At 41.2% G+C, this 17,768-nt stretch overlaps 1 pseudogene; it reads left to right on the top strand.

The window, feature by feature from the left end:
- Nucleotides 1-1,360: 1,360 nt before the first annotated feature.
- Nucleotides 1,361-17,768, top strand: part of LOC132223040 (zinc finger protein ZFP2-like) — a 46,026-nt pseudogene continuing 29,618 nt past the window's right edge.

Consider the following 17,768-nt stretch of genomic DNA (forward strand, 5'->3'; position numbering starts at 1 on the left):
CCAATGCACTTAAAAACAAAAGACTAAAATAGACAATAAAAATTACCTACGATCCCCACCCAGAAATGACCCCTGTTCCTCTGCCATCATTTGGCTCTCTTTTCTTTGTGTTTAGTTTGACACAGTTATGTGCATATATAGATTTTACACCTGGTGTTTGTTGTTTAGCTTGTGTTTAAACTTAGGTCAGGAATATTTTTCCATGCTAGTAAAAAAAAATCTTTGAAAATGTAATTGTAAAATGCTGCAGTGGTATGATGTCATATGTGTTTTCCATAAACCATTCACTCCATGCTCTTTTGTTTGACACAAAGAGAATATGTTACTTTTATTATAGTAAATAGCAATAGGGTGAAAAATTAAAGATAAATCTTCTTTTATATTTCTGGGTTTTTCCTTTGATCATATTTTTATGGGACTATATGGTAAAAGCTATTATGATTATGAAGGCACTGGGACATTTTTTTAAACTATGAATTCTGCATTAAACTCAAGTGTAATTCAGATTGTGCAAGAAAACATCTCAGTGGTAAACAGCAGGGTTCTAACTACTGGAAATTCTTTTCTACTAGAGTTGGGAACATATTCAATGGATAGGGGCTTCATCTCACAGGTTAGATCCTCTTCTATAGATATTAATAATTTCCTTAATGGGCTTCACTGTATTACTTCTGTTCACTGTATCCCTGTTCCAAGATTCTGCTATCAAATCCACAAAATTCACCACTATGAGAGTAAAAAGGGGGAGTGAAAGAAATAACTAAAGGATAGAAAACTGGTGAGAAGGCTGTTGTAGTTATCCCTTCCTTTACATTTATTCCTTCTGCCTGAAATACTAAACATGGGGTTTGTTTGTAACCCCAACACTTGTTTATTTGCACACTCAATTAATACAAAGAAGTACTCTGCCCACTAGAAACCATAAGAGACTTTCATTTCTAATAAAGTTAATATCAATCTTTAATATCCCACATTAAAAAAAACAAACAACTCTTTCGTGGTGCTTTTACTTTTTTACCAAAGTTTAAGGGTCATGGGACCACAAAGAGAGAAAACCACTGTGGTCCATCCCCAGCCCTGATTGGTCCATTTCTTGCTCTGACCTCATAAGGCGCCATTGTGATCCGATTGCCAACCAACCCTATATAAGGTGCTGGCTGAGCCCAGGAAGCTGTGGGTAGACGTGGTTGTTTGGATTTGTTGTTAGTAGTGGATTGGCGGATTGATTGGTTGTTGCTTTTGACCTCTTCCTTCTCCTCATTCTCCTCTTCCCCCTCCTCCTCCTCTTCCTCTTCCTCGCCCTCCTCCTCCTGCTCCCCTCCTACCACTGATCCCCTTCAGTGGAAATTTTTAAATCACCATGTGTGATTTTTTGGAAGACATCTCGGCCAAAGTGGACTGCCAGTTTGGCAATTATGCCCTCCTCAGTAAAATCGGGAGGGGCTCCTTTGGCCAGGTGAGACTGGCCCGGCACCTCATAACCAGCATGAAGGTGGCGGTGAAAATAGTCAACTGTGAAGATCCCGCAGACGTGGCCGAAGAAATTGATTGTCTGAAAGAACTAAACCACCCGAACATCATAAAACTATTTGAGGTGGTCAACACCAACCACCAGGTATACATGTTTATGGAATATGCCCGGGGAGGTACCTTATACAATTATCTAAAGAAGTGGGGTCCTATCTTGGAGACGGAAGCACAAGCCCCATTCCGGCAGCTGCTGTCGGCTGTCCACTACTGTCACCAAAAACATATCGTCCACCATGACATAAAACCCGAAAACATCCTGCTGGACATGGGGTTGAATATCAAACTGGCTGACTTCGGACTGAGTGCTGTGTTCTGCAAGGAGGAAAAACTCAGCATCTTCTGTGGCACTCCCAACTACAAGGCCCCAGAACTGTTCGGGCTTGAACCATACGAGGGCCCGAAGGTGGACGTCTGGAGCATGGGGGTCGTGCTATACAAGATGCTGACCGGAGTACGTCCGTTTGGGGGAAAAACCTTAGAAGAACTGGAGGAGCACATCTTGAGTGGGCACTTTTCTCTTCCGGCTTTTTTATCTGTACCGTGCCACACACTCTTAAAGACGATGATCGACATCGACCCCGGCCGAAGACCCAACGTGGGATTTCTTCTACAAGATGCCTGGGTGAATATCGGGGAGGCTGACCAAATGACCCCATACATTGAACCAGCCTGCACTGACATCGACCCCCAGGTCACTGAAATCATGCGGACACTGGGGTATGAGCAGGAAGAGATAGAGTCATCCCTCACGGAGAAGAAGTTTAATAGTGTGATGGGCACGTACAGGATATTAAACATGCAACTTAACACCGGCATCCAAACAGTAAAAGTAAGCCCCAGGTCCTCCTGTGACTCCAACATAACAGTTTATACATCGGAGGGGACTTGGAGATCAGAGACGGAAGGCAGCGACCCTCGGAATACACCAACGAGCCCAGAGTTCAGTGTGCCCACCACCACACCACCGGGGGGCCTGGACTGGGGTATTGCCACCCCTCCAATTAGAGTGGAGGTGAAGAGGGTCATCCGGTCATGCAGTGCCCACTTGCAGAACATCAGCCAGGCTGGCAGTGCGCACCTGCAGAACATCAGCCAGGCTGGCAGTGCGCACCTGCAGAACATCAGCCAGGCTGGCAGTGCGCACCTGCAGAACATCAGCCAGCCTGGCAGTGCGCACCTGCAGAACATCAGCCAGGCTGGCAGTGCGCACCTGCAGAACATCAGCCAGGCTGGCAGTGCGCACCGGCAGAACATCAGCCAGCCTGGCAGTGCGCACCTGCAGAACATCAGCCAGGCTGGCAGTGCGCACCTGCAGAACATCAGCCAGGCTGGCAGTGCGCACCGGCAGAACATCAGCCAGGCTGGCAGTGCGCACCTGCAGAACATCAGCCAGGCTGGCAGTGCGCACCTGCAGAACATCAGCCAGGCTGGCAGTGCGCACCTGCAGAACATCAGCCAGGCTGGCAGTGCGCACTTGCAGAACATCAGCCAGGCTGGCAGTGCGCACCTGCAGAACATCAGCCAGGCTGGCAGTGCACTCCTGCAGAACATCAGCCAGGCTGGCAGAGAACAATTGAAGAGTACTTCCCAGCCAGACACCAGGGGGGAATTAAGGAAACAGAAACTGAAGCCAGAACTCCAAGGTGACAGTAACGTGTTTCCTGTCACCCTGAACAGTAGCAGCCCCAGAAGCTGCAGTGGAGGCACAGAGAGAACCACCAACAAAGGCAAAGCTAGGCCATCTTGTCAGGAGACCCGAGCCTCCTCACCTGACCATAGCCAGCGCAGAAAAGGGATGGTGAGGAGGCTTTTAGGGTTTTTAAAAAGATGCTGCTGCTGCACAGGAGAAAATAAAAAACCACGCGTAAAAATTACGCGGGTGGTACCGATTTAACATTCAAACATGGAGTGTCGGTGGCCACGCTTCACACACCAAGACCAAGAGGAAAAGAGGGTTAAATTGGCCACAGAGTAAAGAGAAGACAATGAACTGAGTGAGACCATGACCGGACAGTACACCACAGCACACTAGACCAAAAGCGAGGGGAGGTCAGTTCACCGCCGCTCACATGCCAGAACCTGAGGGGAGGACGGCTAACGACAGCTCACTCGGCCAAGACGTGGGTAGGTCTGTTCACCTGCTACAATACAAATAAACCTTGAGAAAATTATCCTAAGTGAAATATGTCAGACACAAAAACACAGATACTGTATGATTCCACTTATATGAGGTACCTAGTCAACCTCAGAAAATAGATTTGGTGGTTGTCATGGGTTGGTGGTAGGAGGAATGGGCAGTTCAAGGTATAGTTTCAGTTTTGCAAGGAAAAAATTCTGGGGCTTGGTTACACAAAAGTGTGAATATAGTTAATAATACTGAACTGCAACCTTTTAAAAATAGTTAAGGTAATAAATTGTATGTCATGTGTACTTGACCACAATTAAAAGTTTAAAAAAAATTTTTTTTAGAAGCAGAAGCAATAGAATCTCAATTTCCTGTTTTGGCAATATATGATATATAGGTAGGGTATTACCATTGGGGGCACTGGGTGATGGGTACAGAAACTTCCTGTGCTATTTTGCAATTTCTTGTGAGTTTATAATTATTTCTAGATAAAAATGTTTTTTAAACAATACTCAAAAATCATCATTTCCTAATTATTTTACTACGATTTGCAATGAACTGTATTCTTGAGATTTTTTTAAGTCTCTTGTACTTCTCTAGTGTTGCACATCACCCCTCAAAAATCTACATTCAGTTGGAAGCTGGAAATCAGTGGGAGTATTTATACCACGAAAATTAGTGAATGCTATAAGCAAGGGCGCCACACTAACAACCCCCAGCCGGTTGTTAAGCTTTTGCCAGGAGCCTGTGGTCCAGGTGTCCTCAGGATTAAAATTAGGTTAGCTCTGAATCCTATGCTTGTGAGAGGATGAGACAAATAAGTGGCGACTAGCTGACCATAGCAGTAACTTAGAAACTTCAAAGCTGGGGATTACACCCCTAGGGGTGTCTCTCCCTAGAGAGCTGTGATAGTTAATGTTTGTGTTCACTTGGCTGAGCTGAGGGAGGCCCAGATAGCTGGTAAAACATTATTTCTGGGTGAATTCTGGAGGCTGTTGCCAGAAGAGATTAGCATTTAAATTGTGTATTAGACTGAGTACAGAGGATCTACCCTCACCAATGTGGACAGGTATCACCCAATGCATTTTGAGGGCCCGAATAGAACAGAAGGTGGAGGGGAAAATTCTGTTTCTCTTCTGGAGCTGGGATGTCCACTTTCTCTTGTCTTTCTCTGAGTATCAGACATCGGAGCTCCTGGTTCTCCAGCCTTCAGACTCTGGGACTTACACTAGCAGCCCTGGTTCTCAGGCCTTCACATTGGGCTGAATTATACAACCGCTTTCCTGGTTCTCTAAGCTTGCAGACGGCAGATCATGGGACTTCTCGGCCTCCATACCACGGTTAGTCAATTCCTATAATAAATGTCCTCTTACATATGTTTATCTATTTATCTATAGTTTCTCAACGGGCTCTGTTCCCCTGGAGAACTCTGACTAATACAGAGGGAAAGGGGACAGACCTGACCTGCAGGGTTGTTTTGAGAGGCGAGGGTCGACTGAGTGTGCGTTTTCCTGACAGCGGGTTTTCTCATGCTTGGAGCTCTCTCTCCCCCAGGGCTCACCTGCTCTCCATCTCCTGAATTCATTGGAAGTGAAGCAGAGTGGGGGGCGGCGGGGAGGGGGTCTGGCTTTCCTCCATTTCCTGCTCTTGTGGTGGAGACATCTCTTTTCTTTTCATTCCCATTGAAGATTTTATTACACCTGTGTGGCTCTTACATAAAGTGAGGTAAGAGTCCACGAGGGTTGAGGATCTCAGGGCAAGGCATTCCACCAGCTAAAGCAGTGGTTCTCAACCTTCCTAATGCCGCGACCCTTTCATACAGTTCCTCATGTTGTGGTGACCCCCAACCATAAAATCATTTTCGTTGCTACTTCATCACTGTAATTTTGCTACTGTAAACAATATGTAATTATAGATGTGTTTTCCGATGGTCTTAGGCGACCCCTGTGAAAGGGTCATTCGACCCCCAAAGGGGTCGCGACCCACAGGTTGAGAACCACTGGTCTAGAGGCAGTTCTCCCTGCAGTTCACTCCAGTGATGGGAAGGAGTCAGTTGCCCTAGGCTGAGCCCTTTTCTCCTTGATTGTGTCTCACGGAAGTTGGGAAACATTCCTTCCTGGGTGGTGCTCTTGGATGGCTGAATGTGGGAAAGAAACTCAGAATAACTGTTGGATAAGCCAGGCCAGATGCTTGAGTGAGTTTGTATCCGCATTGCTCAAAAGTTCCTATCGCTGCTCTTTTGAAGTTGCAGTTTTGACTGACAACTTGGGCCTTGGGTCTGCAGGCCTTGTCCACCCTGCTGGTAGAAAATCCTTATCCTCTTGCTTTGCGATGTGACTGCTCATAGTTGGGATGAGTTGGTTGAGCGGCCGGTCCGGTTCCTTCTCTTTCCCGCGGCGCCACCGACCCTTCTCTTCCCCCCGGGGAAACCGACGTGCCCACGAGCGAGGCGGCGCCCGGTGCCTACCTGGTCGTCCTCAAAAATGATTTTGGCGGGGATTTCCTTGCGAATGATCTTCCCGAAGATCCTGTCGCCACCAGGCAGAGCGGCCTGAGCCTTGGCGATCTCATCTGCCTTCGTGGCCTCGATTCCGCCAGGCTACCAGGGGCGCAGCGAGGGCGGAGGGAGGAGCTGGGAGCCGGCCCAAGACCCAGCCTGGGGGAGGTCCTCCATCCCGGGCTTCAGGAGCCGGGGGAGACCGTTTTCTTTATTCTTTTTTTAAATTTATTTATTTATTTTTTAATATGTTTTTATTGACGTCTTACAGAGAGGAAGGGAGAGGGAGAGGGATAGAGAGAAACAACGATGAGAGAGAAACATCCATCAGTTGCCTCCTGCACACCCCCTCCTGGGGATGTGCCCGCAACCAAGGTGCATGCCCTTGGCCGGAATCGAACCTGGAACCCTTGAGTCCAAAGGCCGAGGCTCTATCAACTGAGCCAAACCGGTCAGGGCTTCTTTATTCTTTTCCTGTCTCTCAGAGTGGAGTTGCTAGTGTAAGCCGGCTCTCGCTGGCTTTAAGGACCCTTGCGGGGAACACTGGAGGCTGTGCCTGGGAAGATCCGCTAATCCAGGCAGTGTTTGCGGGGTGAGGCGCCCTGGCCCTTTCATTTCTCAGCTACGGGAGGTCTTGGCTCCAGGACGTAAGCCCTCCTTGCATCATTTTTATTTTTCTCCCTCCAACAGTGATTCTCAACCTGAACTGCGCGTTAAAATCACTTGGAGAGTTTTTAACAAAAACCTGGCTGCAACCCAGGTCAACTCAACCAGACTCTGGGGTAAGACCCAGGCATCGGCGGTAAGGTAAGCCTCCCCACCCTGATGTACAAAGACTCTTTCCCAGCAGTCACCAACTTGATGTCAAATGCCCGACCTTAAAGTACCTAAACCTGCCCTAACCCCACATCCTCCTCCGCATTTTTGCTCCTTTTTAAGATATATATATATTTCTCATCTTTTTGGAGCTCATTTCCCTCTTGTTGAAACCATTGAGGACCGCTGCTTACAAAATCCTATAGGTAATTGCAGTTATCATACTGGACCTCTTGGCGTCATTGGCCACTGTTGGCCATTACCTCTCCCCACCCTCTCTGGGTGCTGTTTCTCCTTCACAGGGAGCCTCCTGTTCCAGCCTCTCGTGCAGTCTGTTCTTGGCCCTCTTCTCTAGCTAGCAGTCTCCAAGTGTCCTTATTAAGAAGAATTAACCACACCTCCCGGACGACCCTCAATTATTGTATTTTACCACTCTGTCTTGGCAGAATGACTGATAGCGGCCCCCTTTCATATCAACAGTTCCCCATTGGTTATTTTTGCTGTCAAAATTAATAGGGCAATTGGTAAAATCTAAATAATGCCTGTAAATTATATAATAGTTTTGAAAATCATCCTAATTTCTTCACATATCCACAGCAAAATTATCAAAATCAGTTGATATATGCTGGGGCTCTATAACTGAAGTTTCTAAAATGTTTCCCAGTGATGCAGTTGCTGCTGGGCCTGAAACCATACTTTGAGAACCACTGATGTAAGAGAGTGGCCTTTTTTATAGGAAACAACCCACTAAAATATTTAGGCGTATAAGGGTTTCATGTTTGCATGAAAGAGATTTTTTAAAAACCCACATCCGTATATAGATTAAAAAACTAAAGCAATTGTGGTAAAATATTAACATTTGGGGAACATGAGTGAAAGGTATATGCAAATTCTATTGCAATTTCCTGTAAGTCTGAAATTGTCAAAAAGTAAAAAGAAAAATATGTACTGGTTGAGATAATAAATGATATGGTCACCTTTCATTAAGTCTGAGGGCTGAGACTTACTGACTCTCCAGTATTTATCATCTAACCTATTCTTCACTTAATTCCAATTTGGTCTATGGTATATATTACTGCCCACTCACCACCTCCATTTGGGTGTCTATTAGGCACTTCAAATTTATTTTTGCTTTCAATTGTTTGTGTCACAATAAACAATCCAACAAAAAGCCCCTCCTGCAGAATTCCATATCTATTGTAATGCCATTCATGGAATTGCTCAAGCCAAAAGCCTTGAAATCAGCCTTAACTCTTCTGTCTGTACTTTCAGCACATTTCATGCGTGTAATCATTTCTCACCTCTACTCCACCACCTTAACCCAAGCTACTATCATATAGATGGCCATGTCCTAATCTCAGGAGCCTATAAGTATGTTACTTTATATGGTAATGGGGTTTTGCTTGTGTAATTAAGTTAAGGATCTTGAAGTAAGGAGATTCCTGGATTTTTTTTTTCAAAACTTGAATATAATATACTATTGTCTTCTCACACTGACCTGAGAAGTCAGGTGCCATTCTGATCACATGCCAGTGTATGTGAACTGTTTTTTTCTCTCCGATTTTTCCTTTTATCAGCATTGTGCTGACCTTACATCATGAGCCATAGTATGGGTTTTGTGTTGGGCACTTGGTGGAGCCCTTTCAATCTAGTAACTCAAGCACCTCACTTGGTGAAATTTCCTTAATTTATTCTCCCTTTTAATTTCTGTTTTCTCTGTTCTCTCTTGTTGGAGCCATCTAGATCACTCCCTTAATTATCTTTTCTCTCCTCAATTTTTATTTGTCAACTTAATCTCTGCTTTTACTAATTTGACATCCGTAAGCTTTTGGGAGTTACTGAACATTCCTTTTTAAAAAGTCCTCATCTGAGGATATGTTTACTGATTTTTTAGAGAGGGAGGAGAGAAAGAGAGAAATGTCAACGTGAAAGATAGACGTCAATCGGGCTGCCTCCCACACTCTCCCTGACCGGAGATCAAATCCAAAACCAAGCATCTGCTCCAACGGGAAATAGAACCTGAAGCTTTCTGGTGTGCAGGACGATGCTTCAACCAACTGAGCCACCCGGCCAGGGCCTAAAGGCTCCTTTTTAAATTTTTCTTTTTGTTTTTATTGCATGTTTGCAATAACTTGGGAGTTAAGTGTAGTTGTCTCTATGTTTTCTGCTCCTTGTTTCCTGTTTCTGTTTTGCTGTATGCCTTTGAAGTTAGAGGAGTTCAAAAATATATAAAATATTTAAAACAGTACCTAGCACACATGATATACTCAGTAAATGTTAGATATTGTCTGGTGAATGGACTGGAGAAAAGGAGGAATGGTGACAGAGTAACAAACCTTCTTAAGTAGTCTAAGAAACGGATGGGGCCCTAACCGGTTTGGCTCAGTGGATAGAGCGTCAGCCTGCGGACTGAAAGGTCCCAGGTTCGATTCTGGTCAAGGGCATGTACCTGGGTTGCGGGCACATCCCCAGTAGGGGGCGTGCAGGAGGCAGCTGATCGATGTTTCTCTCTCATCCATGTTTCTAACTCTCTATCCCTCTCCCTTCCTCTCTGTAAAAGTTCAATGAAATATATTTTTAAAAAAGAAAGAAAGAAACGGATGGGGAGCATCTGAACTTAAATAGGTTGGGGCTATGGTGGATATACAAAAATTAGACATCCTAAAGTTCCCACATGAAGTGTAAGGTATATTTAGAGATGATTTTAAAATTTCTGGCTTGAGAAAGACTGTGTCTTCCATTACTGAAATTGAGAAGACAGGAGAAAAAGCAGTATTGGGGGAATAACATTGAGTATTCTTTTGGACTTGAGAAGTATGAGGTGGCTTTTGGCTAGGCTCCGCCCTTCAGTCCTGACTGGCTATGCGGGACTAGGTTGGGTCTTAGAGTCTAGGCTGGGCACTTTGGAACTAGTGTCAGCCCTTAGGCCTTAGCTGGGCTAGTCCGGGCTAGGGCCATGACAATCATATTGATCTGGGCCTTGGGGAACCCCGGTCTCCACCAGAGTGCCTTACAGGGAAGGACCCATCAGGGAGCATCCTGGCCCAGGAGCCAGAGGTTGAAAGGGCTGCTGACTCTCAAGGAGAGGTGCCTGTGGAAATCACTGACACAGGCTGGGTTCCTTGGGCCTGCTGGAAGAACAGGTATTGCTTAGGGGCGGGACTTTGGGGCGAGGTTCCGCCCTCCAGACAGGGTTTGGCTGTTCCTGGCTGGGCTCTTTAGGGCTGGGCTCTTTAGTGCTGGGCTCCCCAGTCAGGACTGGCTACAGCTGTTGGGGTTAGGGCTCAGCTGGGCTCTGCCAGGCTCCGCTCCGCCTTTCGGGACTAGTTTTTGTGTTTTTTAAAGAAGTGCGAGCTGGCCTCAGTCTTTTGCTAAATCCTCCTCACAATCTGACTCTTACCAGAGTGCCAGGCTCTTTTCTCTCCATTTTTTAACATAATCTTGTAAAAATCAGGTGTCAGCATTCTACCTATTTTTTGAGAAATCACAATTGAACTTGCCTGAGTTACCCAAAACATCTTCCTTCTGAGCTCTCTTAAGATTTAATAAGTTCACGAATTTGTGTATACTAGTATGTGCCTCACTTTAAGAACAGAAGAAGGCCTCCATATCTTAAGAAAAATGATAAAACATACCAGACAGGTAAAGTTGTTTACCTTGGCAGACTGGTTTTGCAGGGGAATTACTAACTTTTTAACTATCTTTATATTGTTTTGTTTCAAAGACCTGGGTATTATTTTTGTAAATAAAGGTTTTTAATTTAAAGATAAATAATCAATGTAAAGGTATTTCCAGAAACCCTGGTTTTCATCAGCTACTTTGAAAAATAGTCAATGAAACGAACAGAACAGAATTACTACTTATGTAATTATGTAATTACATACTTGTAATTATGTAAAATGTGATTTTTTTTTCTTTTGCTCTCTGACTTCTTATTTTCTTGATAGGCTTTACAGCTCTTTAAAAGATTGCACAGGACCAGACAACAAGTTTTTAAAAATGATCCCAGAGCATTAGAAGGTAAGCTGACTTATTTTCCTTTGGAACAAGTCTATTCTTCAGATGGCTGCTCATATATCCAAGAGACCCTGTATAGTCAAGCTTCATCTTAGGGAATGGCCTTCACTACCTCTTCCCTGATGTTGTTATGTGTTATGAAGATTAGTTTACAATTACACTTTTTTGAGGAGTATACACTTAAAGAAAATTAAAGTCCTTTCCCTATTTTATTATCACAATTTCACACACTCTAGGACTAGATACTACCATATTGTTAATGCCTTGTGTCATTCTAGAAGTGACAGCACCTAAGAAAGAGAATCTATTCCAAGCAATTCCACATTTAGCATTTCACTGTTTTAAGTGATTTCTATCTTACCTGGTTCTGTGTTGGTCATGTTCACTTCCAATCCTCATAAATTTCTAAACCTCTTTACCTAGGTTAAGTGTCTCCACTATCCCAGGAAATTCTAGTTTTTGTAATTCACCAAAAAGAATTTCTTGAATATTAAAATATATGCCTTATATTGTACTTTACACAAATTCCTCATTTAATTATTATAACAACCCTGTGATATAGTTGCTATTACAGTAAACCCTTGATTTTGTGGAGATTGATTTAACAGAATTAGGATTTAATGGAAAAATTTCTAGCCTGGCCAAAACCGGTTTGGCTCAGTGAATGGAGCGTTGGCCTGCGGACTGAAGGGTCCCAGGTTCGGTTCCGGTCAAGGGCATGTATCTGGGTTGTGGGCACATCTCCAGTAGGAGATGTGCAGGGGGCAGCTGATCGATGTTTCTCTCTCATCGATGTTTCTGACTATCTCTCTCCCTTCCTCTCTGTAAAAAATCAGTAAAATATATTTTAAAAAAAAAATTTCTAGCCTGTATCTCATGTGAAATTAATTTAACACCCTATTAATTTTAAAATGCTTTAAACCAAGATTTGTTTATAATTAAATTGATCAATTTGTTGTTTTGTTTATTTGTTATTAAAAAATTTATTTTTAACAAATTTTAGGGAATAAGCCATATGTTTGAAAAATACTAGTAATTTCACCAACGTAAATAAGTGTTACATATCTACAACCATAGTCTGCATATTTAAATCCAAGAGTGATTGCTCATAAACAATGTTCAGCAAATGATTAGCATTTGATCACAGATACCAAAGCATTAGAAGTTAAGTATTTGTTTGTTTTCCCTTTGTAACATCCCATGGGGTAATTGGTTCTAGTGTTGCATGGCGTGACTTTCTGCAGCAGTTTTAACGCATGCCACCCATCTTCTGACATGAGCTAAGCCATGCCTGCCCCAGACGTGTGCATTTGTTTATTCACAGTGACTGGTGAATGCACACATTTACTAGACCTATTTAGTATAAATTTAAAAGTACAGTCATACATGTAGAAAAGTTTTCTGTGAAATTAAACTTTCATACATAATTTTAATTACACAAATGCATCTACATTTGCCAATTTTTTAACATAGACATTTGGAAAACCTGTCTACTACATAAATATAAAAGGCTAATATGCATAGTGTCCCCTCGGGAGTTCAACCAGGAGACCGGGAGTTCGATCACTCACTATGTCGTGCACTGACCACCAGGAGGCAGCACAGAACAAAGGAAGGCCCTGGCCGGCAGCCAGAAGGCCCCAATCGGCTCTGATCACCAGCCAGATCTAGGGACCCTACCTGTGCACGAATTTCGTGCACCAGACCTCTAGTTTTATTATAAAATGGACTGTCAGCTTTAACAGACACCCTGCCTCACCTGAATTAGTCCATTATATCGAGGTTTTACTGTATGATTTCTGTTAAGATAAGAAACTAAAAAATGTGAAAGAATTTGCCCCACATTTACTTAGCAAGAGGTAGAGCTAGGATTCAGCCTAAGCAGTCTGGTTCCAATGCCCAAACTCTGAACCACCTTGCATATTGAAATTCGGAAGCATAAAAGGAAGGTTTTATGACTATTCTCCCATCAAAATAGCATAATTTTGTTGCTTTAAATGTTTTTAAGTGAAGTAATTATAAGAACAGGTAACATTGTATGTTCACTAAGCACTTTATATGGATCATTCCATTAAATGCTTACAGCAATACAGTAAGGCAGTTTGTCAGGTTCAACTGAATGATGCTGCTGTAATGATGCTGAAGCCTCAGTGGTGTACATGAACAAAAGTTTTATTTATCATTTACTTTACATGTCAGCCACGGTGCTCAGAGCTGCTATATATTTATTTTAATTTGTATATGTATGTCTGGGTTAATGTGCTTGTAAGTATTGAGTTTTGCCATCTTAAAAACATTTTAAGTTAAATTCTTAGATTTATAGAAACAAAGAATTACATTGGATTTATTGAATCTAATATCTTGAAGTACACCAATGAAATTGGAAGTGAAAAGCAGGAAACAAAAGTATTAGAGTGCTGAAGGTTTATATTAGATTTAATTACAAACTTGCCCGCCTGTCATCAGTTCTCCAAGAGACTTCTTTAATAAATTTCTGATTTTTATACTTTGTTTTCCATGGAGCAAATATATTTCCTCTACTAGAGAAGTAGTCATTCATAATGAATAACATGTAAATTATTGGGGCAGGAATTATAAATTAGGAAGCAAATAACTTTATGTATTTTTCTTTCTGTAGCAGCCAGAATAAAAATGAATGAAGAATTCAAAAATAATAAAAATGAAGCTTCTTCTACGAAAATAGAAGAGGTACAGTAATTGAATTTTTCAATTTTACAATAAAATGCTTATAAATTGTATTAGCAACTAGAGCAGTGGTTCTCAACCTTCTGGCCCTTTAAATACAGTTCCTCCTGTTGTGACCCAACCATAACATTATTTTTCTTGCTACTTCATAACTGTAATGTTGCTACTGTTATGAATCGTCATGTAAATATCTGATATGCAGGATGGTCTTAGGCCACCCCTGTGAAAGGGTCGTTCAACGCCAAAGGGGTCGCGACCCACAGGTTGAGAACCGCTGAACTAGAGGACATGATGAAAATAGAGGGGTTATGTGAAATACAAACCCGATAGTTAAAGCAACTGTAGATAACCTTCACTTGTTTGGTATGGCTCACCTCCTCTGGGTCATCTGCCTACAGCCATAAGAAAACAAGTTGCCTGGTAAAAAGAACAAGGATGGTAGCCCTGGTCAAAACAAGAGCAGCTGAATCAACTCAGACACCCACAGAAGTGCTATCTTCACTTAAGGCAACTGACTGAAACTGAAAAGAATGAGTGCTGTGGTACCTCAGAACTATAGAGGAAACACCTACTCATTTAGCTCAACTAGACAGATTTTTTTTTTTAAATTCCTGTCTTGGCAATGGAAGTTAACCAGCCACAGTTCATGAACACTCTTGGTTTGCCTTTAATATTTGCATTTTAGTCAATTGTTTAAGACAGTCTACTGAAATTAGTCCGTGAGCTCCCTGGTACTCCCAATGCATATTCATTGAAAACATTCACAATGAATTGTTTCCTGTATAAAATCATGCTGTGTATATACACTATCTCAGTTTTGAGCTTCCTAAATATTCCTGTTTCTAACATTGGATAAATATAGGGAAAGGACCCATAGGAAGAAAAAGAAAAATGGAAAACTATTTGCAGGGGTAGTTATGATTCCAAGAATTGGTTTGATAAAAAGGAAAGTATAAATTAGAGAAATTCTTCTGTGTTTAAATAAAATTTCTGAATGTTAATTTTTTTATGAAAATCATTTATATTTTGAAAAAATGTATTTTTGAAATAGTAAATATCTATGATAAGCCAATGAGACAAAATGAAATAGCTTAAGAATTTCTATTCCTGTAATATAAACAAAAAAGGGAAAGATTTCCCTTAAGCATATGATAGGGCAAACAGGGACTATGAAATTTTTACTCATGTAGAAGTTAAGATGACATTAGAGTAAAGTTATGAATTGAAGTTAAAAGGTATATATGGAGGTTTGTCCTATTTGTTATTTAGTAAACTGATAACAATTTGGCAATTTCTAAATTTTTAAATCATGATTTAAACTTCTAAAATTTTTTACATTTTAAATTGTTCATATCAACTAAACTGAGAAAATGAACTACAACCACCCAAGTTCATTTTACTTTTAGAGTACTAATTTAACATTAAGCAATCTAGAAATTAGATATTTGTTATATATAAATACATATGGTACTTTCTACAACTCTTCATATGTTAAATATTTAGTAGCTTTTGGATAATTACATTGTCATATATTAGAGGGTTTGTTAGACTTGGCACCAAAAGGAAACTTAAGCATCCTCTATACCAGCAGTTTTCCAACTTTTTGGTCTCAAGACCCCTTCACCTTCTTAAAAATTGAGTACCCTAAAAAGTGCTGTTTATGTGTTATACTTATCAGTATTTACTATATTAGAATTTAAAGCTGAAAAATTTAAAATAGATATTGATTGAATCATTTGAAAACAATAGACCCATTACATGTTAAAAAATACATTATTTATGAAAAATACTACATTTTCAAAATAATTTAGTTAGAAGAATGGCATGCTTTACATTTTTAAAATCTCTTTCATGTCTGGCTTAATAGAAGTCAGCTATATTCTATCTGCTTCCTCATTCAGCATGTTTTTTAGGTTGAAGTATATGAAGAAAATTCGGTCTCACACAAGTAGTTGGAAAGGTAAAGGAGTATATAATAGCCTTTTCCAAAAATTGTGAATATTCTTTGAAACTATATATCACCAAGTGATAAATTTCCTTAAAGGTTAGTTTCAATGTAGAACTCTATTCCTATTAGTCCAATGGAAGTTATATATTTAAAAAATATATATATATTTTGGCTCTAGAATTCATACACACCACCTCTCGGTCTCCTCTAGTCCCTTGCTCCTCATTTATCCTTGTTCCCAGCCTTAGACCTAGGACTCCACTCAGCTTCTGCACCTCCAAGGAGGAGGCCCTTTTCCCCCTTTCTCTGCCTTGCCAAGAAGCTTCTCAAGTCTGTCAGCGTGTGAGGTTTTGGTCACCCACAGGCTTTCATGTCAATTAATGGCAGCTCCCTCCTCTTGATGTTCAGACCAATATCCTTTGTGCTGTCTTGACTGCTTTCCTTCTCTCACACTTTAATCTGGCAGCAGATCCTATTGGCTTAACCTTCAAAATATACATAGAATTCAACCACTTCTCCCCCTCCTCATCATTATCTCCAGGTTCAAGTTACCATCATTTCTCACTGAGTTGTTACAACAGCCTCCTCCTGGGTCTTTCTTCTTTTGCCCTAAATTCCTACAGCCTGGTCTCAATACTTTTAAAGGCAGAGTGAACCTTTTTTTTTTTTAAGGCATATTCTATCCTTCCTCTGCTCACAACCTCCATGACTCCTCATCCCATGACCTATAAGAGCATATCATCTGACCTCTGTTAACTTCCCTCCTCACTTCACTCATTTTCAAGAAAAAAATCTAGCAAATACCCAAGTCTGAATAATCATAGTTTGTCTGCCTATCAGTGGTTCATTCAAGTACAAATGGTATTTCATAGAGAAAACTCTACTTCTCACAACTCAAACAGTGAAGAAGGGTCTAGGCCAGTGGTCAGCAAACTGTGGCTCGTGAGCCACATGCGGCTCTTTGGCCCCTTGAGTGTGGCTCTTCCACCACATACCACATGGGGCTGCGCACATACAGTGCGATAGAAACTTCGTGGCCCATGCGCAGAAGTCGGTATTTTGTGGAAGAGCCACACTCAAGGGGCCAAAGAGCTGCATGTGGCTTGCGAGCCGCAGTTTGCCAACCACTGGTCTAGGCTCTAGTATCATGAAAATGAATTTGACATCATGGATCCTCTGAAAGGGTGTTAAGGTGCCTCAAGGGGTCCACAGTGTTGAGAATTGCTATTCTAGTCCATTTCTTCATTTTGCAAATAATGAGGTCTGAAAATCAGAGTAGGTTATTAAACCAAGGCCATACACTTAATGACAGAACCAGAATTGGAATCCAAGTATTCTGACTCCTAATCCAACACTCTTTCTAGTGTTCAGAACATCCAAGTCTATAAAAGAAAGATTCACTACCACCACCCCAAAAAAGCTATGTGTTTTAAACACATTGTAAAATATATATGTACAACAAAAAAATACTCTAAACCTGTTTTGGATCAAAATATAAACGGGTGGATAAAAGTTAAAAGTATATGCCTGTCTGAGCTTTCTGCACACTTAGAATGGTTATAAAAAGTTAAAGGCAGATTATTACATAAAAACTTTGTAGTAAACCTATACTTTTCAAAAACAGTACATTCATATGAACCATTGAAAAACACCCGAAGGATTTATTCTGTGTTTGGTTTTCATAACAGCTAATAAAAATAGGTTCTGATGTGGAATTGTTGCTCAGAACATCTGTTGTACAAGGTATTCACACAGACCACAATACACTGAGTAAGTAAAGTAAAAGAAAAATGTTTTCTGATTGCAATGTGTTTTAAAATATTGAGCAATTACAGTGCTTTTAATGCTGATTGGTAAAAGAGCTTGATTTTGCCAATGTGGTATATATTATACATATTTGTAAGGCTACCATTTAAAAATATTCAAGTATGAAACTTTGTTTTACCAGATTTTTTCTTTTTAAATTTTTTTAAAAAAACTTTACTGATTATATTACAAAACTACAGTTACAAAGACAGTATGACTATTTTTATCATATTTATTTGGGGTTCTTAATATTTCTAGTACCATTTACCACTTACCTAGACTAAGTCTGATTCTCTATCTTTTATCCTATGACTAGAGGCCTG

This window comes from Myotis daubentonii, chromosome 21 (genome assembly GCF_963259705.1).
Source record: "Myotis daubentonii chromosome 21, mMyoDau2.1, whole genome shotgun sequence".
NCBI lineage: Eukaryota > Metazoa > Chordata > Mammalia > Chiroptera > Vespertilionidae > Myotis > Myotis daubentonii.